This window comes from Podarcis gaigeae (assembly GCF_964106915.1).
Source record: "Podarcis gaigeae genome assembly, chromosome: 2".
Taxonomy (NCBI): Eukaryota; Metazoa; Chordata; class Lepidosauria; order Squamata; family Lacertidae; genus Podarcis; species Podarcis gaigeae.
Genome location: NC_139679.1, coordinates 15,450,020 through 15,477,235, shown reverse-complemented (window position 1 = coordinate 15,477,235; position 27,216 = coordinate 15,450,020). Strand labels below are relative to the sequence as shown.

Here is a 27,216-nt window from a genome sequence, read left to right as displayed (position 1 = left end):
GAGGGACAGTGGACCGGCCCCCTGCTGAAAAAGTTTGCTGACCCCTGTTTTGCCACTTCTGAGAGCCTGAACTAATTTGGGGTTGAGAGGGTAAACCTTAATGGAGTTCTTCAAAACCATTGTAGGTTTCCTAAAATCTAATGCCTATTCTGAAGGTCATTTTAGGAAAGGGCAGTCACCATTTTGTTCTTCATAGGGATTTGTTCATTTTTTACCCCTTCAAAATATAGTCCATCCGCCCACAAGGTCTGAGGGACAGTGTACCAGCCCCCTTCTGAAAAAGTTTGCTGACACCTGGTCTAAAATATGTGCTGTCGTCAGATATGTGTGGGTTTCACAGCGCTCTCCATGTAGGTTAAACCATACAATGTGAAGCAACGTAGCCTCACCACAAAACAGACCCAGGAATTACAGACACATTTATTTTATACATTAGATTTTGCTCCCACCCACCCAATAACAATGCTGGAAATGGACCCCTCTTGTTCGGAGTATCCCACAAGGCTTGCCTTCTCAAACTGGGAATGCAACCAGAACAATCTGTGGCCTGCCCTCCTGGTCTAACCACTAGACCACACCTCTACACATTTGTAGGAGAAGAGATTTACTTCTGCTGGGTAGCTGTTGTGCTCTGAGGCCAGTTCTAATGGGCAGCAAAGAAAACTGCTCTCTCTGTCCGTTAATAGGCAAGGTTCTTGTATTAGTCAGCTTGACTGGCATTGATAACTCTGCCGCGAACCGATTTTCCCTTTTTTATTGCTCATTGTAACTCATGCCAGAGGAAAATAGACAGAGAGCAACATATCAATAATGTACAGAGATAGGGCCCGAGCCAATTGCTCTGCATTCTTCACAAAGGAACATCATTTTCTCATCTCTACAGGCAGCTGGCTCGCACCCAGACACCTGCAATTTGGATGGCATTATCTTCATATGCATAACTACAGGTAGTATTATTGGCCATAAAACTTTCCAGCTCTTTGTTAAATGAGGGAAGGGAAGAAGAGCGTCAGAGATGTGTGTGTGTGTTGGCATTTTAATGGGAACCTACCTAATTCGCAATTCCCAAAGCAATGCACGTTCTGAAACACATAACCAACCCTTGATGTTTGCTCTTCTTTGAATTTTGCAATGCAGTTCTCTAGCCAAAATGCATCTGCCAAAAAGAAAGAAAGAGAGAAAAGCATCTCTTAGGGGAAATTGGGCCTAAAAAATCATAAACTTGTGAAAAACAAAAACAAAAATGCATTATGTATATTGGGAACTGCTTGCAAAGGTGGGTATATTTGGCAAAATTATTTCTTTATTTGAGAGCGTTTCTAAGCTGCTTCCTTTTTTAAAAAATAAATATCCAAGCGGTATACAAAAATATCATTAAAAAGACAAGAGAGTATAATAGCAATGGCAAAACGCCATGATAAAAACAGGTAAAAAAAAACAAACAGGTGAAAAGAGGAATTCAGTAACAACAGGGTCCATTCTTATGATTAGGAAAAGCCTGGGCAAAAAGGTATGTCTTCAGTAATACACCTGAAAAAACTAAAGATGATGTTTTGTGTATGGCAGACAAAAAATGGGTATATTAATTCTGGTGAACTTTTTCATGTTCAGAACCTTTAAACCTCCACCTTAAATAAATTCAGATAAGACTCAAATTTTGGAACTTTGTTTATGGAAGCGTTGAACAGAGGCTGTCCTGGACTGATATAGCTTCTGAAGAGTACAAAACCCACACAGAGACATCAGCTTTCAGTCTGCTTGTGAGAATCATCAGAGATCGCAAAGAAAGGAATATATGACTACAACAAGATGAGAAAGAAAGTAATAAAGGACTATCCGGATTGAACTGGATAGAACTGATTAATTAATGCAGTAAAATGAGTGATGTCTGGACTTATCCGGAATTTTGGACTCGTGCGGAGCTTGATATATGGGTACCCTCAAAAAAATTAAAATTTAGCTGTATAATTCGGAACCAATGTGATTTGAATAATGTGATGTGATTGGCCTGTTAATAAAAATTATTTAAAAACAAGACTTAAATTTTGGTTTGGTTTTTGGCAGAATTTAGGCTACAACTTTATTGACTGCAGCAAGTAAGTGGTTGCATAGGCTCTGGTTTGACTAGCTCTCTGCACCGTTGCAGGTAGCGCTGACCCAGGACACCAGCATAGGTGAGCCGAGGGTGAACACCCGGATAGGCGGAAAGCCGGGAACAGGCTATGTCCACCACCCAGATGTCCCCCTGGACTCAGGCATGGGCACAACCCTCTCACAGGGTTGACCAAACCATTGGGTCCCTGGATTCCTTTAATGGAATACTCTTCCCATAGGGATGGCGAGAGCGCTCCCCCATCCGTATCACCTGAACCAGAGCCAATCCGCAACATTACAAATTGTGGTGATTTGCTACACGGCAGGCGAAACCCAAATGGCACCAGCCAATCGGGCAAGTGGGGAAAATTCCTGCCGTGCCCCTGTCCCAAAGACAGATGACACACAATGGCATAGCAAGGTCAAGCGCACAAGCCCTAAAAATAGGGAGAGGTGGGCGAGTGTTCTAATGCACGCACCAAAAGAGGAAACTCTGGGTCATGTGCATGGGCATAAATAGGTCCCTCGAACCATTTGGACTGCATCCCATTGGCCTGATTGAACCCTGCATCGAGGGACCTACCAATCGGGTGTTATGGCTATCCAATCGTACCCACCACAACACAGGGTTTGGTTGCCAGGTTTCACCGCAACACGTGCCCTCTTTAAGGGAGGACCCAATTTGTGCATTATTGAAATGTGGCTAAGTGAACTTTGGAAAAATTAGACAAGGAGAGGAACCAAAATTGTCAAAAATCATCCATCCCTAACACACACACACACACACACACACACACACACACACAGGAGTGAAAGATTCCAGCAAATGACTTACTGCTCCCTTTCAGCCAATTTACTCTGTTTACTGCTCACTGTTGATTTCATTATGTTGCTCCCTTGCCTTTGCATCATATTAGAGAGCCTACCCATCTCAGGGGCTGAGAGCACTCTGCTAAGGCTTGTTAGATTCTTTTTAATTTCCGATAAGAGATTTTCTTCTCCAAGCACCATTAGGAGAACCCCACATGGTTGTTTACAAAAATGCTGACATCTCAAAGTATCATGTCTTTGAGCATGTGAATAGTTCCTCTTCCCCAAAAGGGAAAGACCCTATACTCAAAAAGGGGCTTAAAATCAAGGCATCCCTTGCCCCGTGCTCTTAGGAGGCAGCCTGGGATGAATTGGCAAGCAGACATTCGACAGAAAGCAAAGCTCTGATTTGGGCTGTCATGGTGACTGGAAGGCCAGGGCCCAGGGGCATAGCATGGGGGGCAGGGAGATTGTGGCCCTAGGTGCACAATTCTGAAGGGGTGCCAACCAGTGGTCCATGGGTGTTCAGCCACATACCTCTCAAACCCTGAAGTTTTCTGAGAGAAATGCCACTTTGAAAAGATGCAGAGACATCACCTTGCCAACAAAGGTCCGTATAGTTAAAGCTATGGTTTTCCCAGTAGTGATCTAAGGAAGTGAAAGCTGAACCATAAAGAAGGCTGATCGCCAAAGAATTGATGCTTTTGAATTATGGTGCTGGAGGAGACTCTTGAGAGTCCCATGGACTGCAAGAAGATCAAACCTATCCATTCTGAAGGAAATCAGCCCTGAGTGCTCACTTGAAGGACAGATCGTGAAGCTGAGGCTCCAGTACTTTGGCCACCTCATGAGAAGAGAAGACTCCCTCGAAAAGACCCTGATGTTGGGAAGGATGGAGGGCACAAGGAGAAGGGGACGACAGAGGACGAGATGGTTGGACTGTGTTCTCAAAACTACCAGCATGAGTTTGACCAAACTGCAGGAGGCAGTGGAAGACAGGAGTGCCTGGCGTGCTCTGGTCCATGGGGTCACAAAGAGTCGGACACGACTAAACAACAATGCCACAACAGCAGGAAGACTGCTCCTCCCAACAGTCTATTCCGACAATTGAAGAATGGCAACAAAAAGTATTGGAGTATGCGGAAATAGCAAGGGTAGCTGGAAGAATCCGACAGCAGGATGAAGAGAAATTCCAAAAAGAATGGTCCAAATTTATGGTATACTTAGAGAAAACTGTACATAAATAAAGACACTCACAGGACTGAAACAAAACTCATAACGTTTACTGCAAACATTTGGTTGGACCATAAGATGTTATGTTGTAATATAATAAGGAAGGTATGTCTAAAGTATAATACAAAAATTTATTAAGGAATTTTAGACATTTATAGAATGTATATATAGTAATCACGCTTAAGTAAGAGCAATGTAGAGAAGCCAGAAGAAGGGTCACACCTTACCCAGCACACACATTTCTGTACATGTTACTCGGTTGCGGAACTGCATCGCAAAATTCAGAGCAGTGCGAATTGCCTTGGTTCGCCTTTAATGGTGAACTGAATCCATTTTCTACCCCACCCATAGTTTCAAATAGACATTTCCTTACCAGGAATAATAAACCAGGGCGAAAGAAATATAACTTTTCTAAAATCGCTCAAGTGGCCAGACAAGCTGGGGAGGAGAAGGCTGGCTTCTGTGGTGGCTTCCCTGAATAACAAGGGTGGAGCATATCAAATTGCCAGATGGCCTTTATCTTAAATCCCCTCTTTCTAAAATAGACTATCATCATGGCTTCATAGCGGTGTAGTGAGACTGACAGTGCAAGCCTATATGTGCCTACTCAGACGTAAGCCCCGTTCATTTCCACGGGGCTTACTCCCAGGTAAGTGCGGATAGGATTGCAGCCTAAACCGCTTAGGTTACATGACATGGCACCTCCCATGATTTCGGCATGTCCAAGTTTCCATCGCTCTCTAGGGCAGTGTAATTGCAAACGACACTGGAAGGAGGTGATTCGTTTTTATCGTTCTTCAACTTATCCTGCACTTGAAAGCTCCCTTGGTTTGTTTTTAGAAACATATGTTGATTCCCCTCTACCCCACATCTGACAAGGTGTGGGCATATCTGCTTCCATTAGGGACAATTTTGTCTTCCACTGTAGGCAGATAGAAAATGGGGTATGTGGGAGGGGAGATACATTGCTCCAGGACAAATGATGCACATCCATTTTTTGAGGGACTCCAGCTTCCATCGTTGGCCATGCTGATTGAGGATTCACAGGAGCTTGGATTCCATTGCCATGGGCCCAAAAATGGAAAACGAGTGAGGTCCCAACTAAAGAAGAAAGGCAACTTAAGCTGATGGAATATGCGCTGCTTGCGGACTTAACACATAGAACAAGAGAACAAAAAGAGCATACGTTTAGAGAAGATTGGAAAACGTTCATTGAATACATGGGGGGGAGTTGTGTATGCTTGAAAACGTTGGCGGCATTAAGATAAATTCAACAGTGTAAATAAGTTTGGATGGATGTAATAATGGAATACTGAATGGTTTAGTTTTTGTAAAATATGCAGGGATTTATGATATGCAAAATGAACCATGGAAAGAGGAAAAGGGAAGTCATGGATATTTTATGGATGCTTAAATTTTAAATTGTAAAACAGAAAATTTAATTTTTTAAAAAATATATCCATTGCCATGGGTTTCAGGGCCACAGATTCAACATCCTTAGTTGAGGGGCAAAAGCGCTTCAGCTGCACTCCTACCCACACTTAGAGACTGGGATTCCCTCCGGCCAAAGAGACTTTCACTCCCATGGTCATTTGGGATGAGTTGCAATAATACTTGGTTGAACAACACAGTGGCTTAATTTGAACTGCTGCTCTAAGCACATTTACTAGCAGTGAGCATAATGAATGTAAAGAGACTTACTTAAAAGTGGAAGAATAGTCAGACTGCTGGATCAAGCCACCAGCCTCCTATTCTCACAGTAGCCAACCAGATGCCTGTGGGAAGCCCACAAAGCAGAATGTGAATGCAACAGCGCTCTCCCTGCTCATGATTCCTGTGGGATAACCAGTCTCATATAACCAACCCGCTTAAATCTAATTAATGCATGAAAGGGTTAAAACAACAAAGTATTCTGTCCTGGCAGGGTTAGCTATGTCACTTCCTCTTACCTTGGGAAGAAATAATTAAGCCTTTGCTCCTTCCAGGTCACCTGAGAAACTCAGTGCGTGAGGAGATTTGAGCTGGTTGTTCAGCTCAGCTGCATGGCTCTCTCCAACCATTCTTGTGCTTCTGTACCAATAATTTAGGAACTTTCACCCCTTTGTACGTTTTACTGCCTGTGCACATGCAACCACAATCATACAATGAATCTGACCTTTGGTGAGTTGGTAAGTAAATAATTTTTTAGCTTACCAAAGACATGTCGTCTTTCCCTATATCAGGGGAAGAGGGAAATTTTAAAACTCTCTTGGAAGGGCAATTTTTACTCAACAGCCTATATTTCCACAGTTTTCACAGCTGAATATTTTGTGAATTTAAATCTCTGCTGGGGAGAGTATTTGCTCCAAACTTGGATCTTCGCATCCATGGATTCTCCTTTATATATTTGGTTCTTTGCACCAACAATTCCCAGCAACTGACATTCAGAGGCTCACCACCTCTGACAGTGGAGGCAGAACACAGGAATTAGCTCTTGTCCCCATACTTAGGACTGTACTACACAGCTGCAGTATTAACAGGAATTGTGGCTTCTTTCCTGTACCCAGCCTAACCCCATCAAGACTTCATTTGGTATAAAGAAAAGGGAGACATGAGGTCTCATTATGCCCATGGTATATCTCTGATCACCTGGAACATCCTTTGCGTTTGGCAGAGAACACATATGATGTGGCTTTGTCCAGTGATATATTCCTTTTTCTCTGCAGTTGTTACTTGCATCAATTTTGTACTGGAGAAGTTCTTGATATTTGCAGATGTTCATGTACTTTTGAACTGTACTCTTGTAGTCTAGGGATTAACAGCTGGATGACAAAACAGTGTGTTTTGCAACCTCTTATAGTTGCTCTGAGCCTGGAAAGATAAAAACCCACAGTCTATTATGCAATGGTCTTAGGACCTCACTGCCCTGGAGAGTCAAACATATTTCACATAGGTATCAATGTTGTGTGGATATCTATGTGGAAGGGTTTATATTAACCTATATGATTAATTTAGGAATCCTGTACTGATGGTAACTGTATCTGCCATGTAAACGTATGGTGGTTTACTACTATTATTAGTATGATTATTGTTATTATCATTATGATATTATGATAGTAGCATTATTTGAGTGTAAGGGTGTTAGGGGAGAGTCTTTCTGACTGTCAGACGGTTGAGGGAAAGGGAGCATCTTCTGGCACAGAGCTGCTTCCTTTGTTACCTTTTTCCAAAAAAAAATAAATTTATTTTATAACACAAATAAACAACACAAACAGAAAAACAAACAATACAAGCATTCTTGTCTTATCCTTATTTTTTCTAAACATTGTTTGGTGGGCTTCCCCAAGTCCCCCCATCTGATTTTCATTCTACCTCATCTTTAGCAGTTTACTTATATCATAATTTCTAACTATTTTTTATCATACTTTAACCATAAAAATCTTCACATTTTATCACTTACAAATAATACTATTTTAAAAAAACACCATCTTCTACTTCTAACCTTACAGCCTAAATCCATTTCCAAAGCTATTCTAAGATTTAAATATTGACATTTTTTTTTTCAAATATTCCTTAAACTTCTTCCAATCTTCTTCCACCGTCTCTTCTCTCTGGTCTCAGAGTCTCCTAGTCAGTTTGGCAAGTTCCATATAGTCCATCATCTTCATCTGCCATTCTTCTGTAGTTGGTAAAACTTGTTTCTTCCAATTCTTTGCTAGCAATATTCTCGCAGCTGTTGTGGCATACAGAAAAAAGTAACACCCTTTTTGGGGATTTCACCCCCCACTATACCAAGTAAAAAGGCTTCTGGTTTTTTAATAAATGTGTTTTTCAACACTTTTTTCAGTTCATTATAAATCCTTTCCCAGAAGTCTTTTGCCTTGGGGCACGTCCACCACATGTGGTAAAAGGTTCCTTCTTTTTCTTTACATTTCCAGCATTTATTATCATGCTTCCCTTGTTACCTTAATGACCATACTCAGGCCATTGCCTCTTCACGAAGCTAGCCTGGCTATTCCAGGAATCTGAATCCCTGCTTAGATTCTGGCACTTGCTGGTTCCAGGAAATAGAAGGGTCTCAGCATACAGCCTGCCACCTCCACCCCACCCCAACGCAAAACAACACTAAGCTTTAAAGCCAGTCTCATTCTGATGGCTTCTCTTTGGGGGCCGGACAGCCAATTTCTGCAGCCCACACAGACTCAGGTCTATGCAGTTGGCAAGAACAAACATGGAGACATCAAAGGATTTGTACCTGTGCCTCCACTGCTCGCAGTTAGTCTATCCCAGATAGAAACATCCCATGTGGTTTTCTAGTTGAACACTAAAAATCTTAGCAGGGGGATCTGTCACCTGAACACCCAAAACAGTCCAGCATGTTTCATCTCCACAAAGCTGAATGCAGCTACAACAGCCATGATTCCATGTAGCCCGTTTGCAACTGCTGTCTTAGTTATAGTTTTGAAAGTATGTTTAATGCTGATTAGGGACACGGGTGGCACTGTGGTCTAAACCACAGAGCCTAGGGCTTGCCGATCAGAAGGTCAGCAGTTTGAATCCCCGCGACGGGGTGAGCTCCCGTTGCTCGGTCCCTGCTCCTGCCAACCTAGCAGTTGAAAAGCACATCAAGTGCAAGTAGATAAATAGGTACCACTCGGCGGGAAGGTAAACGGCGTTTCCGTGCACTGCTCTGGTTCGCCAGAAGCAGCTTAGTCCTGCTGGCCACATGACCCAGAAGCTGTCTGTGGACAAACACCGGCTCCCTCGGCCTATAGAACGAGATGAGCACACAACTCTAGAGTTGTCCGCTACTGGATCTAATGGTCAGGGGTACCTTTACCTTTAATGTTGATTAACATCTATATACCACCCAAAACAGTGCTTGCATTTCCCATGACTGCAAATCAAATGGAGAAGCTGGCATATACATTTCATTCAAAGTTAGTTCTCTCCAGCTAGCCTCTTGCCCCGTGGTTCCCAATGTGGGGCACCCCCCCCCAGAGGGGGGCAATTTGATTTTAAGGGGGGCAATTTGAGAATGAGTTAGACCAAGTTAATGGCCTTGCAGACTTCCTCCATGTGAATAGGAATTCACTTTTTGAATAATAAGAATTATATGTAACCTGGGGGGGGGGGCGCTTCAGGGTTTTAGAGATGCTTAGGTGGTGCATGGCCAAAAAAGGTTGGGAACCACTGATCTAGCCTCACTTTTCAAAAGACCTCTTAGTGCTTTCTGCACTGGGGAAAGCGGTTAAGGGAATGCGATTGGGCCAACTATATATGCCCCATCATGGATAAGAAGCAAGGACAATGCCATTTTGAGAATATGCATCTTTGTATAAAAAAGATGACTTAAATAGAGTTAAGCATTTTGAATCCATGTGCTCCCTGATGGAGGTTCAGGAATGGGAATGGAATTTATACCTCGATAAAGAAATACAGCAAGAGGGAAAACAAGCAGCAGAAAATTCCAGCCGGCAAGGAAGGAGACACAAAGGACTGGACTTGTCTGAGGCTCATGGCTCCATTCTTTTGAAACTGTTATCTCTCCATCTAGTGATCAGAACATGCATAGCAGGACATCGTGAGAGCACATAGCAAAGGGATCCAGACATACCTGAATCAGTCTTAAACTGAAAAGCCACTTTATAAAATCTGCAAAATCAAGCAGTAAAGCTTTCCCCATTTCAGGCAGCAGATTTTGGGAGGCTGTAGGGTGGGGGTATTGCACACATTAAAATAATAATAATGAAAACCTGCCTGCATATAGAAACACGGGGAAGGAGTATTAGAAGGCAGCACAATCAACTGAACCTGCCACCTCCTGAATTTTCAGCGGTGTTGAGAAAACAGAGGGGAGGGAAAGCTCTCACCTAGGGACTGAGCCTAAATAGCTTTTTTTCAGATAAGCACCTGTTTCAAGTACTTATTGCAGGGGTGTTGTGAAAAAGGACGTGTTCACCCATTCAGAATGAGGGCAGAAAGAACTGCCCTCACTCTCAGCTGGCTTTGTGACATCATCATGTAACCAGATCTGATTGACTGTGTGGGGTTCAAAACATGATTCCTGATTGGTTGGGATCAGATTCGTTATAAGAAAAAAGGGCCCCAAATAAGCAGCAGATGACCAGGGGAAGCATGCACACAGGTGCAGCAGAACTGGTGAATATTTAGCATTCTCAGAGGGGAATTCAGCTCCCCATTTTACACATGTAAGTGAAACAGGCAAACATTTGGCACATTACTAATCTCATGTCACTGTTTCTAAACTTCCTGTTTATGCCTGGCACATATCTCTTTTCACATCAGGGGAGATCAGAAGCAGCAAAGGTGACTCACACTGCTTTGGTCCAATGGGAATATACCTCAGGAGGTTCAGATCAGATCTTACTGGAATTTACAAAGAATGAACTCCTCCAGCTTCCCTGTGGTTCCCCTCCTCCCCTACCTCCTCCTCCCAATTTCTAAAATGCAGGTAACAGTTCACTTAATTATCATAAGGACGGTCTATGTTTAAGAATAGAACATCATTTTAAAATTTTGCTCCCTAGACTCTGATCTGGCCGGCTTGTGATATGAACCTCAGGGATTCTGACTAGACAGGAATTACTCTTCTGACTGCTGAGCTTAGTTGAAAGCTAGATCTATTTTTTTAAAAAGAATTTTATTAAGTTTTTCAGTAATTATATAAAAGCAAAATAAAACAATAATAAAACACAAACAAAGAAAAACAAAACAAAAAAGAACAGGTATAATTTCATTCCCTTTTTTTCTTATACCTTACTTTCCCGACTTCCCCATACCTCCCCTCTCTGAATTCCAATTTCTGTTATGTTAATTCAGCAAATCCTTCCCCTTAATTTCATTTAAATTTTTAACCCTTCTTTTCTTGTTACTTATCCAATACAGCTGGACACCACGCAATTTCTAAGCCAATTTCTAAGGTTGAAAGCTAGATCTAAGTGAAAAGACATACTATTCACAGCACAATAGGAGAGGGTGGCACTCTGGTCTAAACCACTGAGCCTCTTGGGCTTGCTGATCGGAAGGTCAGCAGTTCAAATCCATGCGACGGGGTGAGCGCCTGTTGTTCTGTCTCAGCTCTTGTCAACCTAGCAGTTCAATAACACACCAGGTTTCCACTGTGGCTGGAAGGTAAATAGCGTTTCCACACACTGTGGCTTCTGTCATGGTGTTCCGTCTGTGGACAAACGCCGGCTCCCTTGGCCTGAAAGCGAGATGAGCACCGCAAGCCCATATTTGTCTTTGATTGGACTTAACCGTCCAGGGGTCCTTTACCTTTACCTTTTACTCACAGCACAACAACTATCCATGCCAATATCTGGGTAACTCACACTTTTCAGATCACTTTAGACATGTTGGAGTCAGCTTAAACTTAGCATGCTAAGTCATTCACATGCTTCTATCCCATCGCATCTGCAGATCATAACTCATGTCACATTTGGAAGCTTATCAAGGGTTGTGGCGAGTTGTGATGTGGAATTGTACTAAAATGACTGCATGGCTGGTTTATCAAGAGGTGAAGCCAGCTTGGGCCAACTTCACACATTAAGTCTAATTCACAACAGGGTGTTGTCGGTGAACTTTCCGCTGCTCTGCGTGTTTTTAAAGCAGATTGGCAGCTCCTCCTATTTTTGCAACTTTCTCCCTACTGTTGCAATCGTTCAAGAGATTATCCTGCACATTGATCTGGAGAAGCCCATGAGACTGGAGACGGACGCGTCCAACCGAGCCGTTGAAGCGGTCCTTTTGCAGCCAGGGGCCAAGCAGGGCTGGAGGCCGTGTGCCTTTTTCTCAAGGAAGCTGAGCAAGTCAGAGCAAAACTATACAGTGTATGACCGATCTATGTGGGTTTTCGGCATAGGGAGAGTAGGCGGTGACTAGGCGTCAAAGAGCTTCTTTGCTGGAAGAAGTTCAAGAAACGCCCACTGACGGATTCTGCCAGCGACTGAGTGAGTGGCTGTCCGGACAGAAAGGGTTCACCCAGGTAACCCAGCCAGGTGTGGCATCGATTTACGCACGAGCAACCCCTAGAACCATTACAACTACAGTACAGGATATTGTAGCACTGGAAAAGGTTCAGAAAAGAAAAACCAAAACGACTGAGCGGTTGGAGCGACTCTGTGAGGAATGGCTGCAGCATTTGAGAGGTTTTCGTTTAGAGAAAAGATGAGGAAGAGGTGATGTGAAAAAGCCCTGGCTTTCTCTGCTAATGTGACCACATCAGCATGCAAAACCAAGAAAAACCCTGGAGTCATTTGAATGTCTCTGCTATAGACTGTTTTGAAGAAGGGACTGCCTCTGGTAGATTTTTTTTTGCTACAGAACCAGCTCCCAGCTCACACAGTCTACTGTGCACACATTCAAGTGAATGTTTCATGTTGACACTTCTAATTGAACTAATTGTGGGATAACCAGCCTCATAAAACCAACATACAGTGGTATGTCGGGTTACAAACGCTTTAAGTTATGTGTATTCGGGTTGTGAACTACACCGATCCTGGAAGTACCGGAATAGGTTACTTCCGGGTTTCGGCGCTCATGCACGTGCACAAGTACTAAATTGCGCTTTGCGCATGCGCAGAAGCGTCGAATCGCAACCCGCGCGTGCACAGACGCAGCACTGCAGGTTGCGAACGCTGCGGGTTGTGATTGTCTCTCCCGCACAGATCACGTTTGCAACTCAAGGATCCACTGTGCTTAAGTCCAATTAATGCATAAATGAGTTAATAACATACAGTACACTGTCCTGCTAGGCTTAGCTACATCCACTTCCCCCCACCTTGGGAGAAACTCGGTAATCAAGCACATTCTATAAGTGAACTTTGGTATGTCAGTGGCGTAGCGTGGGGGGTGCAGGGGGGCCGGCCGCACCGGGCGCAACATCTGGGGGTTAGGGTTAGGGGGCGCAAATCCACAGGTTAGGGGGCGCAAATCCACAGGTTAGGGGTGCAAATTATTTGCCTTGCCCCGGGTGCTGACAGCCCACGCTACGCCACTGTGGTATGTGAAGAGATCCAAGCTGCTCTCTTCAGACTGCATGGCTCTCACAAGCCTCTCTTGAGTTCTTGTACCAGTTGTTTAGGGACTTTCACCACTTTGTGATGTTTTACTGCCTGTGCAACTTTTTGACTTGTGCATGGAAAAGCACACAAACCTGACCTTTGCAGAGTTTGTAAGTAAACTAATTTTAAACTTACCAAATGTATGGGCTTTTCCTCTGCTGGGGGAAGAGGGAAATTTTGGAACTCACAAGGGCATAGTTGAAAAGTCAAACAGCCTATATTTCCACACCTTACTTTGCTTCATATTTTGTTATTTTAAATCTCTGCTGGGGTTCTCTCACCAAAGAGTGCCTGCCCCAAACCTGAATCTTGGCGGAAAGGAATTCTCCTTCCTACTTTTTTCTTTTTCACCTACACTAACAACTGGAAAATGTGAGGCAAGCATGAATTTGGCTGCAACGTTTCTTTCCCTGAACTCTCTTCCAAAAAATGGCATAATCACTTGGAAAGAGCAGTGGGAGCAACTAAAATGAGACTCATTCTGTTTGGTTAAACTTAACAATGGCAATTAGTACGCAAAAGAGTTTACTAGAAGACAAAAAGAATGTGCTTTGCATGGAGTTGCTCCATATTTTGCGTTTCATGACATACAAGTAATTATAGGTTAAAATAAGTGGCTTACATCACTGCATTATTATTGTCTCTTGTTAATTTCACATTAAGGTATGTCTGGGTGATTATTCCGCTTTGCATGCTCCTTAAAAAAATCTGAGCGTTCCAGTTTATGGCCTGCTGCAAGTGGGTGGTTTGGGTACATGAAATGTGTGCTTCAGGAGGAGGGCTGTGGTTCAGTTATAGAGAATTTGCTTGTTGTGCAGAAGACCCGTGGTTCAACCCCAGCATCTGCAAACTTGGATAGGGACCATGGTGAAGGTGGAGGGAACGTAACCCTTTTCACACTGCCATTTTACTAATAAAAAACAGTCTCCCCTCACCAAGAGACAAGTAATTTACAGTCAGGATGCCAGCAGCAAAAGGACTGTTACAGCTTAGCTGTCTGTTAGATGACAGCGTCACTGTTGCAAGGCTTTGTTCCTATGCAACCCTGATCTGTCTGCATTCTTGGGATGTGATTAGATGCTAGAACATTATATAGTTACTAGATATTATTCTTTCCACACATTTGTGAATTCAGCAGAGTGCCATCCCTTTGCAGCTTGAAAGGGAAGCTTAGATTAGCTCAGGGGTAGGCAACCTAAGCAAAGCTCCATAAGCAATATCTATTGCCCAGTGTCTCTACTTTTTAAGATGCTGTCTAGGTTTGTCATCACCTTGCCAACAAAGGTCCATATAGTTAAAGCTATGGTTTTCCCAGTAGTGATGTATGGAAGTGAGAGCTGGACCATAAAGAAGGCTGATCACCGAAGAATTGATGCTTTTGAATTATGGTGCTGGAGGAGACTCTTGAGAGTCCCATGGACTGCAAGAAGATCAAACCTATCCATTCTGAAGGAAATCAGCCCTGAGTGCTCACTGGAAGGACAGATCCTGAAGCTGAGGCTCCAATACTTTGGCTACCTCATGAGAAGAGAAGACTCCCTGGAAAAGACCCTGATGTTGGGAAAGATGGAGGGCACAAGGAGAAGGGGACGACAGAGGACGCGATGGTTGGACAGTGTTCTTGAAGCTACCAGCATGAGTTTGACCAAACTGCGGGAGGCAGTGGAAGACAGGAGTGCCTGGCGTGCTCTGGTCCGTGGGGTCACGAAGAGTCGGACACGACTAAACGACTAAACAACAACAAGGCAACCTAAGGCCTGGGGGCCAGGTGCAGCCCAATTGCCTTCTCAATCCGGCCCACGGACGGTCCAGGAATCAGCATGTTTTTACATGAGTAGAATGTGTGCTTTTATTTAAAATGCATCTCTGGGTTATTTGTGGGGCATAGGAATTCATTCATCCCCCCCCCCCCGAAATATAGTCCGGCCCCCCACAAAGGGCCAAAGGGCCCCTTCAAATGTCCTTTTTATCACACATTCATGGTGATTTGAGCCCATAATGCTATTGGGGTGGTCATACACGATTCTGCTTTCTATTTCCTTCCTTCCTTCCTTCCTTCCTTCCTTCCTTCCTTCCTTCCTTCCTTCCTTCCTTTCTTCCGTTCTTTCTTTCTTTCGTTCTTTCTCCCCCTCCTCATTTAATCCCCTCAACAACCCTTTGTGGTAGGCTAGGCTGAGAGGCATGGCTGAGTGGGGATTTGAACCCTGCTCTCCCAGGTCCTAGTCAGACATTCTAACCCAGAGGCAGGCAACCTAAGGTCCACGGGCCAGATGCAGCCCAATCACCTTCTCGGTCCAGCTCGCGGGCAGTCCAGGAATCAGCGTGTTTTTACATGAGTAGAATGTGTGCTGTTATTTAAAATGCATCTCTGGGTTATTTGTGGGGCATAGGAATTCGTTCATCCCCCCCCCAAAAAAATATAGTCCGGCCCCCCACAAGGTCTGAGGGACAGGGGCCCATGGCTGAAAAAGGTTGCTGACCTCTGGATTAGCTTTTAGCCTTAAAAGCATCCTGGATTTCCCTGCCATTACACCCGTTTCTCTACACACAAACAGTCTTGTAACTTACTCAGTTCTGCCTACACTGACTGGCAGCGGCGCTCTGGGATTTCAGAAAGAGATCTTTTCCCCAGCCCTACATGGGGATGCTGGGGATAGAACCAGTGACCATCTGCATGCAAAGCGTGTTCTCTACCACTGAGCCACAGTCCTTCCTAAAGGCTGTATCTCATTAATCCATAGTCAAGCCTCTCGCCTTCTCAGAGCCCTGCTGTCAGCTGGGAAAACTTGAGATGCAGATATTCTTACAGGTCCTACATAGAGCCTCTGAGTTCAGGTCAGGCCGCTCTGGCTTCCCACAGCCCTAAGTCCCACTTCAGCTGGGTCAGGCTGAAAACCTGGCAGCCACCCCATTCCTTGCAGAAGCACATTCATGTTTTGTGGTTCAGGGTAGGGTTCAATCACAGTCCTGCTTTACCCTTAAAGAGCAGCCTGGGGACACTTTGTCCATGGACAATTGCCAACTCTTGAATTATTATTATTAATGTAATAAACCCTCCGGCTTCATTTGCAGGTCCTGCCCACAGAAAATGCTTTTAAAAAAATATATATCAAAGGGTGGAGAAACATTGTCAGACCAGGGATCCATCAGGACAGCCTTCTGAGAGTCACATGATAGTTGTGGGCGGGGCCAAAGGCAAAAGTGGGTAGGGCAGCAAATGTAATTTTTTTCTTTGCACAAACATTCCTCTCCATTCTCTGTCCAAACAAGTGTCAGCATTAGAGTGCAAGGGTCATTCCAGCTAGGCAAAAGACACTAGGAGGGTGAAGCAAGCTCACTCAGAGGTGTGGTCTAATGAGATGCTGTGTGGCATTGGACAGTTCTGAAAGCCAGAAAGAGAAATTTGGAGGGCCACATTCAGGGCCGGATTTAAGTTTGATGAGGCCCTAAGCTACTGAAGGTAATGGGGCCCTTTATATGCCCAGCTGTCCTTTGTTAACAACAAATTGCTGCTGTTCTTTGTGTTGAATATATGCTATATGGTCATTTATGGACCTAATAGGTAGCTCAAGCCATTTGCACATAACAAAACATGTACCGTATTTTATCAAAGTAATTGTTGAACTGAAATACAATACACACCAAAACTGAAATACAGTTTTGATGTGTGCTGTTTGTTGTTTTTGTGATTTTAGTTAATTTTTTATTGGTTGTTAACGTTTGTAAAATCTAATAAAATATGATTTTTTAAAAAATGAAATACAATTAAGAAGAAGTATATTAACAGTGAAATACAATTAAGGAAAAGTATATTAATAGTGAAATAATTATTAAGCTCTAACTTAAAATGATTTTTGTATTCATAACAAACTTAATAATGCAAACACATTGGCATTTGGCAATAACAAAAGTTCCTTTAGAAACACAGTTTTCAAAGACTCATAATCTAGTCTCTAGAAACTTGCTATAACATGAAATAATAATTGTAGGTGTCAGGGGTTCAGAAGGAGAGACACAGGAGGGGGAGCAAATGGAGAGTGAGGAGGAGGAGTACGAGGGGGGCGCAGGCAGTGACAGTGGCCAGAGTTATTCCACAAGCCTCTCTAGCGAATCGGAGGACTCACAGAAGGGAGCGCCGGTGGCCAGAGCGAGGGGGGTTCCAGGGGGGAAGCCCCAGGAGGAAGGGGCCAGCGGGGAGTCCCTGAGCAGCAGTTGGAGATCAGGACCAGCGTCTCCACCAGAGCGCAGTGGGGAGGGGGAGTCCCAGGAGTCGGGACCAGTGTCCTCACCACCAGAGGGAGGAGAGGAGTCAGGTTTGGCAACGCCCACATCAGGAAGCGGGGAAACGGTCAGAAGGAAAGTCACCGGCTGGGCGCGCGCGCCAAGTTCAAATGTACAGGAGCGCGGCACAGCGGGGAGCCCGGGAAGGGAGCCAGGTCCTAAAGCCCGCCGGAGGGAGGGACAAGACTCAGGGGGCTCAGCGTCAGAGGAGTCCAGGAAGGAGGAAACCCCAGAGGGCAGAAGGACCCAGCGAAGGAAAGAACAGCGTAAGAGGTGGAGCCGGGCTAGAATCTTAAACTGGTGTGGGTGGAGCAGTGAGTCAGAGGGGACTTAGCCGGTCTAGAGTCAAGACGTGGGTCTGCACGCCCAGAGCTTTGAAATGGAAACTAAACTTCAATAAAGACTTTTGTACATTATATCCACCAGGCGTTGGTCCTCTGTGAGCTGGGATCTAGAGGCAGACCTGACAGTAGGTTTTATTTTATTTGTTTTTTATCTTATATTTTGGAAATGTACATCCAGTGTTTTTTTTTCCTTTAATTTTTTTGTGGCCCCCAAAAGCGTGGGGCCCTAAGCTATAGCTTGTTTAGCTTATACGTAAATCCAGCACTGGCAACGTTTGTGCCTGGGGCCTGAGATACCCTATTCCTAAGGTGTACGACTACAGCACATGCTGACAAGTACCGTACCACCAAGCCATACTGTACTGATCAACACAATCTACCGTATTTTTCACTCTGTAGGACACACCAGACCATAGGAGGGGGAGAACAGGGAAAAAAATTCTCCCCCTCTCTGCTCAGCGCCCCTTCAGCGAAGCGGCAGGAGAAATGGAGCCCCTTCCATTTCTCCACCCACTTCACTGAAGGGGTGCTGTGTAACATTTGCGCTACGCTCCGGGGGCTTCAGGCTTCAGACGGCCATCCGCAAGCCTTCGGAGTGCAGTGGGAACTCCTGCTGCGCTCCGAAGGCTTGCGGACAGCTGCTTGAAGCCCCCAGAGTGCAGTGGGAGTTCTCTGCGCTCCGGGGGCTTCAGGCGGCTTCAGTGAAAACAACGCGAAGCCTCCGGAGCGCATTGGGAGCACTCCCTCTGCGCTTCGGAGGCTTCGTGTTGCTATCGCTGAAGCCAAGGAGCCTGCATTCACTCCATAGGACACACACACATTTCCCCTTTATTTTTGGAGGGGGAAAAGTGTGTCCTATAGAGTGAAAAATACGGTAGACTATGGCTGTAGCACAATCAGAAAGCATGAAAAAAAACATGGAGAACTGATAAGGGAGCCAAGACACTCACATGCCTTTTATTATTAAGGAGTAAGCATCTCTCCCCCCCCCCCCGTCCTCCTTTTTCCAAAAACAAAAACAAAACAAAAACCTTTTACAGATGGGTTAAAACACAGAGCCTAGGACTTGCCAATCAGAAGATTGGCGGTTTGAATCCCTGCGACGGGGTGAGCTCCCGTTGCTTGATCCCTGCTCCTGCCAACCTAGCAGTTCGAAAGCACCTCAAAGTGCAAGTAGATAAATAGGTACCGCTCCGGCGGGAAGGTAAACAATGTTTCCGTGCGCTGCTCTGGTTCGCCAGAAGTGGCTTAGTCATGCTGGCCACATGACCCGGAAGCTGTACGCCGGCTCCCTCGGCCAGTAAAGCAAGATGAGCGTCGCAACCCCAGAGTCGGCCACAACTGGACCTAGTGTTTAGGAGTCCCTTTACCTAACACTACGTCTGGTCCTAAAACGATTTTTTTAAAAGTAAACTGATGTGGGGAACTGAACTTAAAATCAGAAAAATGAGGAACTGAGAGAAATTGACACCGCCAGATACATCCATCCCTAGGCAAGATGCTGTCAGAGGGCCCATCCTCCTGTCTCCTTGGCAGGTGTGCCTCTACTGCCCTTTTGCTTGCTTTGCCCTCTAGGCCGAATAGGTACCACTTTGTGAAGAGAGAGAGAACAACTCATGCTGAAGTCACTTCTTTTCCTTGTTCCTTCACTGCTGATTTCCTTAGAGAGGGCAGGTGAACAGGCAATAACCACAAGGAGAAGGCCTTGAGGGCTCTCTGCTGGAGTGTGGACTTCAGCTGCTGTCCAACAGCACTGACCCCTAACCTCTGTCAGCCAACTTCCTGCCCTGCTGTCCAATATATATTTTGGGAAGTGGTTTGCCCATTTCTCTACTTGTCCATTTCTTTTTTATAGATTTGGCCACCTCTTGAGATATTGTCACCAGGCTTGGCATGGGGGTTCCTGAGGTGCGGGTAGCAGTCTTCATTGATGTTTAGATGCTGGCTACCATTTTGAACCAAGATAAGGGACCAAAATGTGACTTTGGTGTGACTCCACCTGTTTTTTGGCATAGATTCAGACACTTTTCAAGATTTTGACGCCAAACCCAGCACAAGGATCCCTGAGTTGGGGGCACCAGACTTCATCACTGTTTGGACACCATTGTGAATCAACATGGCAGGCTAAAATATCACTTTGGCATGCCTTAACCAGTTTGTTTGTTTTTTGCTATAGGCGCAGTTGCAGTGTCAGATTTACGTATAAGCTAAACAAGCTATAGCTTAGGGCCCCACTCTCTTGGGGGCCCCCCAAAAAATTAAAGAAAAAAAAACCTGGATGTACATTTCCAAAATATAAGAAAAAACAAATAAAATAAAGCCTACAGACAGCAACAGTGTTTTGTGTTGTGTAGGCTCCTAAATTGTAAGTAATGGGCCCCGCCTACTAGCCTGCTCCCCAAAATATCACATATAAAGGGCCCCATTACCTTCAGTAGCTTAGGGCCTCATCAAACCTAAATCCGGTCCTGCGCAGTTGCCTCTCAAAATATTGTCACCAAATTCGGCACAAGGCTTCCCGAGTTCTACGTTGACATTTGGGTTCTGGGTGTCATTTTGAATCAATATGGCAGACTGAAACTTGACTTTGGCAGGTAGAAGCTGGGTCTTACATTTGTGATTGATCCCCTATGCTTTAAACGGCCTTTCTCTCTGATGGGCTTGTTTTATTTTGAACATGAAGGATAATTTAAAAACATGATTCTTCCCCACTATGCACACACATACCTGCAGTTTGAAGTGGCTTGGTCCATTCTACCACCTTGTGAATCTCATTCTCCTGCATGAGTAGATGACACAGCTTGGAGGTTCATTTCCTTGGGACGCTGAAAGGCAGCAGAACTAACACCACCTCTGAAGGCTTTCACGAGAACCCAAACAGTCGTTGTTGTTGAGTCGTTTAGTCGTGTCTGACTCTTCGTGACCCCATGGGCCAGAGCATGCCAGGCACTCCTGTCTTCCACTGCCTCCCGCAGTTTGGTCAAACTCATGCTGGTAGCTTTGAGAACACTGTCCAACCACCTCGTCCTCTCCTTGTGCCCTCCATCTTTCCCAACATCAGGGTCTTTTCCAGGGAGTCTTCTCTTCGCCTGCGGTGGCCAAAGTCTTGGAGCCTCAGCTTCAGGATCTGTCCTTCCAGTGAGCACTCAGGGCTGATTTCCTTCAGAATGGATAGGTTTGATCTTCTTGCAGTCCATGGGACTCTCCAGAGTCTCCTCCAGCACCATAATTCCAAAGCATCAATTCCAGCTCTCAATTCCATACATCACTACTGGGAAAACCATAGCTTTAACTATACGGACCTTTGTTGGCAAGGTGATGTCTCTGCTTTTTAAGATGCTGTCTAGGTTTGTCATTGCTTTTCTCCCAAGAAGCAGGCATCTTTTAATTTCATGGCTGCTGTCACCATCTGAAGTGATCATGGAGCCCAAGAAAGTAAAACCTCTCACTGCCTCCATTTCTTTGCCTTCTATTTGCCAGGAGGTGATGGGACCTGTGGCCATGATCTTCATTTTTTTTATGTTGAGCTTCAAACCATATTTTGCGCTCTCCTCTTTCACCCTCATTAAAAGGTTCTTAGACAACCTTAAAGCAGCCAAAGAAAGAGTAAGACTAGGAGCAGAGGAGAAGACAAGGCCAGGCAGAGACAAAAGCACATTGTGTACAGAGCAAGATGAAACAGGCAAAGAGGAAGATGGGTGGCTGCTCTCTGCAAGTGCCATGCCAGAGCTCCACTTTTTTCAGAGGCAAAAAATCATTAACAACATTGTGGCTCATTTGGCTGCTTCCATAATCCATATTTGAGCAAGAGATCAAACAGATCTTCATCACTCCCACTCCTCTCTTACACATACACACGCACGCACACACCACCTACGTCACTGGACTTATTTAAAAGAAAGTTTAATCTTTCCATCTAAACACTTCCATCTAAGAGAAAAATTCCATTCGGATGATGAAACCTCAATAAAAGGCATTGAGCTGTTTCATCTTAATGAAAATCTAGTTATCGAAGGATGTGAGGGGAGAATACAGACATAACACTGTGGCAGCCCCGCAGCTCTTACAGTAGTCGGTTCAGAAGAATTATGGCCCAAATCAAGAAAGCAAAAAATGATGACCCACGGGGTCTTCACCAGGGCCATTCTTATTTAATACAGGTATCTCTTCAGGTGTGTAAGGATAGCTCTTTTCTCATCTATCTGTTTGATTTCAGGTTTTTTGTTTTTGTCTTAAATGCTCCTTGCTCTTCTGTATGTCTCTGAGTGTGCCTGCATTGCCTTCTGTCTAAGGCTATAATAATAATAAGTCTAATTTTTTTTATTATTTATGCCCCACCCATCTGGCTGGGTTTCCCCAGCCACTCTGGGCTGCTCCCAACAAAATATTAAAACAGAATAAAGCATCAAACATTAAAAACTTCCCTAAACAGGGTTGCCTTCAGAAGTCTTCTAAAAGTCAGATAGTTGTTTATTTCCTTGACATCTGATGGGAGGGCGTTCCACAGGGCAGGCACCACCACCGAGAAGGCCCTCTGCCTTGTTCCCTGTAACTTCACTTCTCGCAGGGAGGGAACCACCAGAAGGCCCTCAGAGCTGGACCTCAGTGTCTGGGCTGAACGATGGGGGTTAGAACACAACCTTAAACCCATCATGTTGATGACTGAAGGAGGGTGGGAGAGTTAGGGTTAGGAATGGTTCAAAGTTGCCGTTCTGCTGGCCTCTGCTGTCAACGAGGACCACTGCTAGCGGTGGAACTCCACCACAGCAGAAGTCCTGAGCTTTTCCCCGGTGGGTGGGAACCTCCCGCTGGCAGTTCTCCCACTGCTGATACCAGTGGAACACCCCAAAACATTTCAGGGTGGGGTCGGGGTGGGCTTGGTCCTTGAGCCCCTCGGCTATATCAACCTGGAACCGGCAGAGAGAAGAAAATAAAACTGTTCCCCCACCTTCTGCCCTGGTTGCCATGGCTTTGTATGTCCTCTACTACGTGCTGCCAGGGCATGCCAACATCTTGAATGGCTCAGCTGATTCCAATTCTTCTGATTCTGATTCTTCTAGTGGAATGGTCTCCCTCTGGAGATTGTGGACTCTCCTTCCTTGGAGGCTCTTAAGCAGAGGTTAGATGGTTATCTGTCATGGATGCTTTAGCTGAGATTCCTGCATTGCAGGGGGTTGGACTAGATGACCATAGAACCCCTTCCAACTATCATTCTATTTTCCCTGGGTCTTCCTCTTCCATTTGCGGCAACACAGCAAAAAGACGGTGCAGATGGCCAGCACAGCAACCACTGGCTAGCAACTTGAAGGGTATGGAAATGAGTACCCACGGGCAAAGTGGGCCATCGTGACCACCTCTTCTCTCTGCCTGTTTCTCTGTGCAGCTGCTAACCCCCTTCCCACACTCACCTTGTCTCACTTCCAAGCTTTCCTCTCCAAGGATGCCTCGCCTGAGCACATCTCCCTCTCTCCACCAACACCAAAATATGAGCGTGGAGCAGAGCAATTACTGAACAACGATGCAATTGTGCTCTCTCTTGATACCTTCCGTCGCCCTCCCCTCCTCTACTCCCCTCCCCTCCTACTCTCTGCAAGGGCCACTGGGAAAATTGCACCTGGCAAGTTTATGACTCAGTGTTATCAATTCTCTCTCCAAGAAATGTTGCCGAGCCTCTGAAAGGCTGCCGAGCTGAAACAAGGAAAAGACAAGCGGTGCAATATTCTGCGCTGACCTCCTCCCCACAAATTCTGTAACCAGAGACCCCAAATTCTGACACTGGAAAAAAATGGCCCAGCTAGAAAAGCAGGGATTCATTTGAATGATTTATTTTGATTGACTGGTAGTTATGAGCTACATTTTTTAAAAAACAATCTTCCTCCAAGGAACTAAGGGCAGAGCCTATGCACATCCCGTACCCCCTGCCAAAACCTATATAAATGCTAAGTTTTACTAGGGTGTTTGATATGGACTAACAGAGAGTCCTGGCAGCAAGTCTAATAACGATCACAAGAGAAGGAAATAAAAAAGCTCATCAAAGCATATTTAGCAACCATCAATTAATCTATACAGCTGTGTTTAATGAACAACTGCCGGAGGCGCAGAAGATACTATTGGGGGGGGGAGAGGGAGGAATCAATCTGGGATACCTGTAACGAACGCTGAGAAATTTAAAGATAGGTAAGGCTCCAAAAAATTGGAGAAAGCGATGAAAAGGGAGGCACAGGGGAAACTATTAGTGCTGTGCAGTGAATTTGGCCAAAGCCTCAATGCTGAGCCAGTTCACGCTTGTAACAGTTTTGGGCCTTGTTGCATATCTTCCAAAATTTCTCTGATGAAAAAAGGGACAATAATAATAAGGAAAAAAACCTGCTCCTTTTCCCTTATGGGGTATCCAAGAGCCCGTATTGAGTCCTTAAGTGGGTTCCCTGTAAGTAGGAGAAAATATCAGAGGCCAACTAGAGAATATTGAAAAGCAAAGCAGCTAGCAAGCCTGATCTTTATTAAACTGTTGCAACAGGGTTCTTACTCACCACACGCAGGAGGGAGGAGAAACCCAGAACAATGGAGCGCAAGCCCTTTATGTAGGATTTTGAAATAACCCACTCTGTAGTAGCCCAAGACCAGCCTGCTAAACATCATACATACATCACAGAAGGAGGTGGTCTACATCATAAATACATCACAGGAGGCTGTCTACAGCAGAAAACCTGTCTGCCAGGAAACTTGTTTGTGGTCACTGATTGCCCTACCTGGGCAGCCTGGCCATTCTTTTGTGATGGTAAATACAGTGGTACCTCGGGTTACATACGCTTCAGGTTATGTATGCTTCAGGTTACAGACTCCGCTAACCCAGAAATAGTGCTTCAGGTTAAGAACTTTGCTTCAGGATGAGAACAGAAATCATGCTTCAGCGGCGCTGCAGCAGCAGGAGACCCCATTAGCTAAAGTGGTGCTTCAGGTTAAGAACAGTTTAAATATGGACCTCTGGAATGAATTAAGTACTTAACCCGAGGTACCATTGTACTTTAATTCCTGAATCCAGGTCACAGGCTCATCCTATTCATACACAAATATGCCCTTGAGACAGGTAATCAAAAGACTATGGGGAGGCTTTCCCATTTCCTTCCACCTTGCAGGGAAATATTTGAGGTCAATTTGGGAGAGTCAAAATGGCTTCAGGACTGCTTTCCTGTACAGTGGTAACTCTGGTTGCGAACGGGATCCGTTCCGAAGGCCCATTCGCAACATGAGCAGAATGCACCCTGTGTCTGCACGTGTTGCGATTTGCTGCTTCTGCGCATGCGCGCGATGTCATTTTGCATGTATGTGCATGCGCAAGTGGCGAAACCCGGAAGTAACCCTTTCCAGTACTTCCGGGTCACCGTGGGACGCAACTTGAAAACGCTCAGCCTGAAGCAAACGTAACATGAGGTATGACTGTACTATTTCAGACACGTGGTTTATATCCTTATGTATGTGTTTGCCTTGTACATTTTGTTGTTGTTGTTTAGTCGTACCCGACTCTTCGGGACCCCATGGACCAGAGCACGCCAGGCACTCCTGACTTCCACTTTCTCCCGCAATTTGGTCAAACTCATGCTGGTAGCTTCAAGAACACTGTCCAACCATCTCGTCCTCTGTCATCCCCTTCTCCTTGTGCCCTCGTCTTCTCCAACATCAGAGTCTTTTCCAGGGCCAAAGTACTGGAGTCTCAGCTTCAGGATCTGTCCTTCCAGTGAGCCCTCAGGGCTGATTTCCTTAAGAATGGATAGGTTTGATATTCTTGCAGTCCATGGGACTCTCAAGAGTCTCCTCCAGCACCATAACTCAAAAGCATCAATTCTTCGGCGATCAGCCTTCTTTATGGTCTAGCTCTCACTTCCATATGAGGTCAATTTGGGAGAGTCAAAATGCTTTGGGAGAGTCAAAATGGCTTCAGGACTGCTTTCCTGTACAGTGGCAACTCTGGTTGCGAGCGAGATCCATTCCGGAGGCCCATTTGAAACATGCGCAGAACGCACCCTGCGTCTGCGCGTGTGCGGGTTTGCGATTCGCTGCTTCGGCGCATGCGCGTGATGTCATTTTGCGTGTCTGCGCATGTGCAAGTGGCAAAACCCGGAAGTAACCCTTTCCGGTACTTCCGGGTCGCTGTGGGACACAATCTGAAAACGCTCAGCCTGAAGCCAATGTAACATGAGGTATGACTGTACTATTCCAGACACATGATTTATATCCTTATGTATGTGTTTGCCTTGTACATTTATGAACATTTAATTTAGTATATATTTGAGACCTTAAATTCTTATAACAACAACTACAATATTTATTATTTATAACCCCCCCCCCCCCTTCTCACTGGGTTGTCCCAGTCATTCCGTGGGTGAGGGAGAGAAGGGGCGGAGCCTGTCTGTGAGGCTGCTGTCATGGCTGCGAGGGGTCGCAGGCACTAAGAGTGGCCGTTATGGTCACTTGGCTCCAGCTGGCTTCATTCAGCCGCTGCACCTGCATCCCTGCTGCACCCCCTGAGGGTGGTGGAACTGATGTAAAATACGTTCCTGTTTTCATCTGAGGAAATTTGGAGGCTGTGCAGTGATGGCTTAAAAGGTCAAAATGAACCAATAGAGATGGATAGATCAGTCCATGTCACTTTTGCAGGATAAATTCATTGGCACATTAAGCTGTGGTTTTGTTTAATCCTCATGAAAATTTATATTTAAACACAGTTTCCCTCAAAGCAATGCATTTTTTATTGTTTTAAAATAAACACACAGGCAGAGGGCCTTCTCGGTAGTGGCGCCCGCCCTGTGGAACACCCTCCCATCAGATGTCAAAGAGATAAACAGCTACCTGACATTCAGAAGACATCTGAAGGCAGCCCTGTTCAGGGAAGTTTTTAATGTGTGATATTTTAATGTATTTTTAATCTTTGTTGGAAGCCACCCAGAATGGCTGGGGAAACTCAGCCAGATGGGAAGGGTGCAAATAAATTATTATTATTATTATTATTACTACTACTACTACTACTACTACTACATTTTTTGAGCTGAGAATGGTGTCAGAACATTCAGGATATCCTAGTGAGTTTCTGTTCTGCACATTAATGTGGAATTCACAAAGGCTGAAATCTTCGCGGAACACTAAGAATTCCACAATATTTCCAACTGTATATTGCCTGGATAAATGCTTTACTTGCTAGAGGTAAGTGGCTTCCCTGCACCCCCCTTTCCTTTTTTTTGAGGGGCACCTGTGATTTTATACAAAGACTCTTAAATGAATGTGTCACTTATTTATTTAGAATATTTATACTTTGCTTTTCCTCCATTGTGATCCTCAATGTATCCTGGCTTGTCAGCAGTATAAAAAACAGCTTGTAAAACATAATTAAACAA

The 27,216-nt window shown here is 44.9% G+C and overlaps 1 long non-coding RNA gene across 2 annotated transcripts; it reads right to left on the bottom strand.

The window, feature by feature from the left end:
• Positions 1-218: 218 nt before the first annotated feature.
• Positions 219-23,337, bottom strand: LOC310840008. Of its 2 annotated transcripts, none has more exons than XR_014561751.1 (2): positions 23,236-23,337; positions 219-1,156 (listed from the first exon to the last, which is right to left on the bottom strand). It is a non-coding gene; the product is annotated as an uncharacterized lncRNA (long non-coding RNA). The 2 variants fall into 2 exon arrangements; XR_014561752.1 differs by lacking the exon at positions 23,236-23,337 and adding an exon at positions 20,555-20,831.
• Positions 23,338-27,216: the final 3,879 nt, after the last annotated feature.